The sequence below is a fragment of the Python bivittatus genome, unplaced genomic scaffold (assembly GCF_059951505.1).
Source record: "Python bivittatus isolate LINGU-HERP-01145 unplaced genomic scaffold, Pbiv_v1 ctg000660_np1212, whole genome shotgun sequence".
Taxonomy (NCBI): Eukaryota; Metazoa; Chordata; class Lepidosauria; order Squamata; family Pythonidae; genus Python; species Python bivittatus.
Window position 1 is genome coordinate 2,336,532 of NW_028277092.1, and position 5,969 is coordinate 2,342,500.

Here is a 5,969-nt window from a genome sequence, read left to right on the forward strand (position 1 = left end):
AACACGGCATGTGTGACAGCACAGGGGCTTCTTATGAATGCCTTTGTCTGCAGCAGCCTGTCTAAAACCCAGCGTGGGCCTGGTCACATATTGTATTAAGCCATGACAGGATGTGTACAATGCCATCAGCCCTGTTTTACAAACCACCCTGGATTCATACTTAAGATGATTTTGCACAAACCACACTAGAACCGGTGGAGCAAAATGGGGAAGGGGCTGGACCAGGAGTGAGGAGGCCTGGGTTAAAGTCTCCCCTCAGCCACAGAAGCTCCCTGGGGGTCGTCGGCCCAGCCCCTCCATCTCAGACCCAGAGCCAGTCTGGGGACTCTGAGCCAGTCATTCGCTCTCAGCCCGGCCTACCTCACAGGGTTATTTCTGAGCGGAAAAATAAGAGGAGGGAGCTTAGAGTTCACCGCCTTCAGCTCCTGAAGGAAAGGCAGAATAGAAACCAGACTTTTATTATTGATCATTTATTATTTGACACTACAAAATCAGAGTAGCATAAGCTGGAGTTCCAAACCAGGCATGATTTCCCAGCCTCATGCGTCTTAATCTTCATGCTCACCTATTGCCTGAGTTCACACAACATGCTAGTCTAGGCTTAAATGGGATTGGGCCATTTGTGTTTCAGCAAACTGGGAGAACTCAAGCCTTCATCTTAGCAGGTTGTGAGAACCAGACTATCCCATTTCACCTGAAGATGGCTTGCTGATTTGGGGATTCCACTGTGATGGACTGGAGTGGTGGGAGGGGAGTAAAGAATGTGCTCTCATCTCCAGAGGAGCGAGGAAGAGATAAGCGGAGGAGACTGGCACCTCCCTGAACTGGCTGAGCCTGGGAACTGGGCTCCAGTCTGGGAAGAGTCCTGTAAATGGGTTGTAGCTACTAAACCTTGCTGGATAATTTCTATATGGTCTCCTGGATTTCCTTGGGCTAGGCCTGACATCCACCTTCCATGGACATGATCACTGGGTTTTGTTGACCTGGGTTTAGAGTTAAAGCAATTGTTTGAATACAGCCATTAAGTAGCCCTGCGTAGTTATTCTCTCTCAGCCTTCTCTGGCTGTGATCTGGGAATAAGAGTGTTGGCCTATTTGGCCAGTTTGTTGTATGAATTAGTGACAACAACTTGGAAAAAACCTTGATGGGACTAACCTCAAGCCTCTCCCAGTTGGGAAACAGCTACCTGTCCAGTCAGAATGGATAGGGGGGCCTAGATCGCTGTACAAGCACGCCAGCTCTTCATTCACTCTTCAGCTGCATTCACACAACACATGTTCTAGGTTCACAGAGGCCATAGAACCCCTACATAAAACTCTACATTATCCAAACAATGTAGGTTCACACACAGTGCAAAGCCAGAAAAACAAAAGTAAAATTCATCATGCTTAGCACATTGTGTGAATATAGCTGCCAGGTTTTTAACTAACCTGTTAAGTATCGTAGGAGAACTTATCCATCATTCTATTTCCTCCTCCTGAACATTTGAATTCCTCTCTAGGAAACGGGCACCAAAGTGCAACAAGCCGGGCGGCAAGCCAGGTGGGTCTTACCTTTCTGGCAGAAACAAAGCCCTCTCCTGGGAGATCCCACCAGGGTGTCGGGAGGCTGGCCACATCCTCTTGGAAGATGGGGTTCCTCATTTCAAAGTTTGAAAACATCAAGGGGACCTGCAGATGGCCCTTGAAAGAGCACCGGGAACCTTCCCAGAAAGGCAGAAAAGCAGGCTGTGTGCTGGGCAGCCTTCGGACACACCTTTGGGTTCTCTCTGGCCAATACACAGCGACCCAGCAGTAAAAAATAGGCCAGGCTGAGGGGGTGAGGAATCCTGAAAAAAATCTCTGGTGGGAACAAAAACCACAGTGTGTTCCCATTAGACGTCCTACGAGGTCTTTTTCTGCCTGCACCGCAGAATTCCCAGGGAGTCAGCCTTTGGTGGGCAGCAGCTTTGAACCTCAGGGTGCTTTGCTGCAACCTGCCAAGTTTAGGAGGCTGAACAACTTGCTGGGAAAACAGGCCTGCAGGTATAGTGGGCAGATGCAGAGATGAGACACAGAACGCAGGGCCATTTTCTCCAGAAGGGGCCTTCGAAAGGATGTTGGCTTTCACTTTAAAAGAGAATGAGCAAGTTCCTAGTACTGAGGATCACAGAAATCTGCTTGCAAGTATAGAATTCCACCTCCAACATTTCTCAGAGGGGAAAAAAAAATAAAAACAAGCCCTCCTGCCAACGGATTCCTGCGGATTTCATGGTTACGTTCATGTTGTTTTCTTGACACAATTATAGAAACTGTGCTGTTGCACAGCTTTTTCAGGATCCTCTAAGGCCAGCTGCGTGCTGCCACCTGCTGTGACCACATCCGTGTAACTTTCTTGGTAACAGTAAGAAAATCTACGGCGCTTTTCCAGGCTTTTACAACTTCCCGGTCTGGCCTCTACGCTAGGATTTCCTGCTGGCCTCTTGTCCAAGTCCTAACCAGTCCTAATCCTGCTTAGCTTTTCTCAAGGTCAGCCAGGATTAGAGGAGGAAAAGAGACTCCAGGGCCCATCTAAAGGACCATGACAGCATGCATGGTGCACAAATGATTCATTTCTGCGCGTTTCTCTTGGTCTTCCATAGAGCAGTGGAGACAACATACTTCCATGCGTTTCACTTTAATTAGTTGTGGGGTGGGTTGATGCACCTTGTTTGAATTCTATGTTGACCTCTTTATGCCTTACTGTGTTGTATGCCACCCTGTCTTTTGCATGGGGTGGCTTACAAATATTGTAAAACAAAAATAAATCTGCTCTGCTGTCCCTTTCATATCAAAATGCCACCTTCGCCAGGTAAGGATGCGCTCTGCTGTCTCTGTTTAGCCCTTCCACACACATCTTATCTTTATCTCATTTGCTGGGTGCGAGGGCAGCTATTCACCTTCTCTTCTCTTCTCTTCTCTTCTCTTCTCTTCTCTTCTCTTCTCTTCTCTTCTCTTCTCTTCTCTTCTCTTCCCTTCCCTTCCCTTCCCTTCCCTTCCCTTCCCTTCCCTTCCCTTCCCTTCCCTTCCCTTCCCTTCCCTTCCCTTCCCTTCCCTTCCCTTCCCTTCCCTTCCCAGCTAAGCAGGACAAAGAGAAATCTTGGGACATAGAACTGATGGATTATATCAAACCAACTTCTGAGATAGTTTGTGTGGAGCATGGCTGACACCGTGGACAGAGAAGAAAAGATTGGAAAGGGAAGATGAAGGGGAATGAATAAATGAAAGAGGGAGGAACAAAACCGGCCCCATTTGGAACATTCTGCATTTCCTGCCAGAACAGATCTCTGAACTTTAGGAGTGTTCTGCTCCTGGGCTGATGGGTGTGCAAAATGAGCCCTTGGCATCCTCATTTTCCACCCAGTGGCCACAAAAACCAGCCTGCGGGGTCCATGCTGGGTGCTACTCCAAACCCAGCTTACAGAAACCATGGTGCCATTTGTCCAACGTCACACTTCCAGGACAGATGCTCATTAAGGGTGCCAGCCCCGAGATCTCCCTTGGGGGTTCCAAGAAATCCTTATCCTGAGCAGGGGAGCAGTAAACTAAAGTTCCTTCTGGAGGCAGCCAAGGGATTTCTCCTTTCTTTTCATCTTGCTGAACCTCTCCCACAGTTTCTTAGCCAAGGGTTCCCTCTGCTGTCTGCCGGACACATTCCCGCAGGTCCCTCCCTTTGTTTCCGCAGAGAAACAGTGATGTCAGGTGAGCTCCAGGCCAGTTTAGGCATGGAGAGGAACAGGCCAGGAGATGTGTGGATGGTCTCACAGGAGGAAGAAGGAAGAAGAAGGGAAGTAATTGCATCAGTATTTCTGAATGACAAACGGTGGGGAATGGGGGAGTCAGGTACTTGTAGAGGAACTTGAATTTATATATCCTGCCCCCCGCAGCCCAGTTCAGGTTTTTGGGCTTGGCAGAAAAACAGTTTGGTGTGAAACAGGTTTCTGGGTGCTTATAATTATAAAATCACAAACACTAAGCTCAGAAGCTGACTGTAACTAGAGAATGACTTAGGATGCTGCCTGTCAGATACATAGTTTGAAGAGCTTTTGGAACTTGCACAAAGTATAGGTTCATGTTAATATAATAAATGATTAAGTCAAGGATCACAGTTATACAGCATGGCTGTTTTACATGCTATTCTTCAAATATTTTTTCTTCATAAAACTATTGTTTACTTTCAGATAAAAAATAATTGTCTTATTCAACTTCCTATTATTCAACTTCCTAACTGTTCATTTTATTTTAGTAACAATAATATATGGTAAAGTAATTAGTAGGAAAAGCATTGTTAATTCAAAGCTGGACTGTGGGTTCCAGACAGACAGAATCACTTATGGGGGGCTGTGGGCACCTTCCTTCAGCTGCCTCTGTCCTGGAGGCTAAGTTGGCCCAGTAAATGTGTCAGGATGTGCAAAGAAAGACAGGGCCCCCACGAGACAACAAAGTGTTCCCCTTTCTCAAGAAATATCAAAGGAAACAGCCAAGGAACCAGCAAATTTTGGGGGGCAGGGGATAATGCAAAAAGAGGGATTTATACCCCAATTTCAGGTGCAAAAAAGGATGCAGCAAAAAGTTCATTTGGCACTTCCAAAGGGGGGAAAACTTTTTCTTTGGGGAGGGGGCAGGAAGGGCAAATTTGAAAAACTCACCCAGAGAAGAGATTTTGAAGGAACCTCATGAACTCTGGGCAACCAATGTTGTGTCTTGACAGTTTTGGCCACAAATAAGCAGCAATTGCTCACCACCCCCATCTTTGCCCTGGAGAGAAGATTGTTAGGTAAGGTGGCTAAAAAGAAAAAAAGAAAAGAAAAAGAAAAACACCCAACCAACCAAGGCCAGAAAGTAGCTGGGTTCTGGGTTCATTTTTGTCCCAAGGGGAGATCTTTAAGCCTTCCGTCTATCTGATAAGCAGGGTCTTCACACATCTGGGCTTGTAGGAGCACATCTAAACATTTTCCTCACGAGATCTTAAATGCTAACATGTGTTGCCAATAAAATGTTGAAACATATCCATTGTACAGATAATTTATAAACAGGTGTAAACTTTGAGAAGACTATTTATTTACTGTATTTATTTTATTAAACCAATTTATATAGCCACCCATCTCGCCACAGGAGACTCTGGGTGGTGTACAGCAAAGCTAAAAACGGTCAATAAATACATTAACAATATAAAAAACAAAACAGAGAATAAAAGGATGTTAAACATAAGGGAGCCCCCTCACTAATTCCCCCGTCCCCTGGGGTCCCCAGGCCTGCTGGCATAACCAAGTCTTAGGGGACCTCCAGAAGGTCAACAATGAGGCGGCCAGCCTCCCCTCACAAGGGAGAAGAGCCCACAGCGCAGGCGCCACAGCAGAAAAGGCCCCCCGCCTGGGGCCCGCCAGATGTAGCTCCTGAGGCGATGGAGCCCATAACATGCCCTCTCTGCTGGATCTGGTAGGACGGGCAGAGGAAATCAGGGAGAGGCAGTCCCTCAGATGGCCTGGCCCCAGGCCATGAAGGGCTTTGAAGGTCAACACCAGCACCTTGAATTGGACCCAGAAACAAACTGGTAGCCAGTGCAGCTCATGAAGCAGAGGTGTAACGTGTGTTCTACTAGAAACACACTTAACTGCCTGCGCCGCTGAATTTTACACCAGCTGAAGTTTCCAGATACTCTTCAAGGGCAGACCCATGTAGAGTGCATTGCAGTAGTATACTTTGGGGAAAGATGATGGAGAATTCAAATTCTCCCCCATTTCTGGTATATAAATAAGAATGTATATCTTGTATTTCCTTTTGGAGCTCAAGGTAGTATTCATAGGAAACTCCCTTCTCCTCATGTTATGCCCATCACGGGAAACCAACATCCTGCAAGGACAAGAGAGAGTACCTGGCCCAAAGTCATGCAGTCAGCTCCCTGATTAAGTGAGACTTGGACTGGGATCTCCCATGAACCTAGTGAGGCAG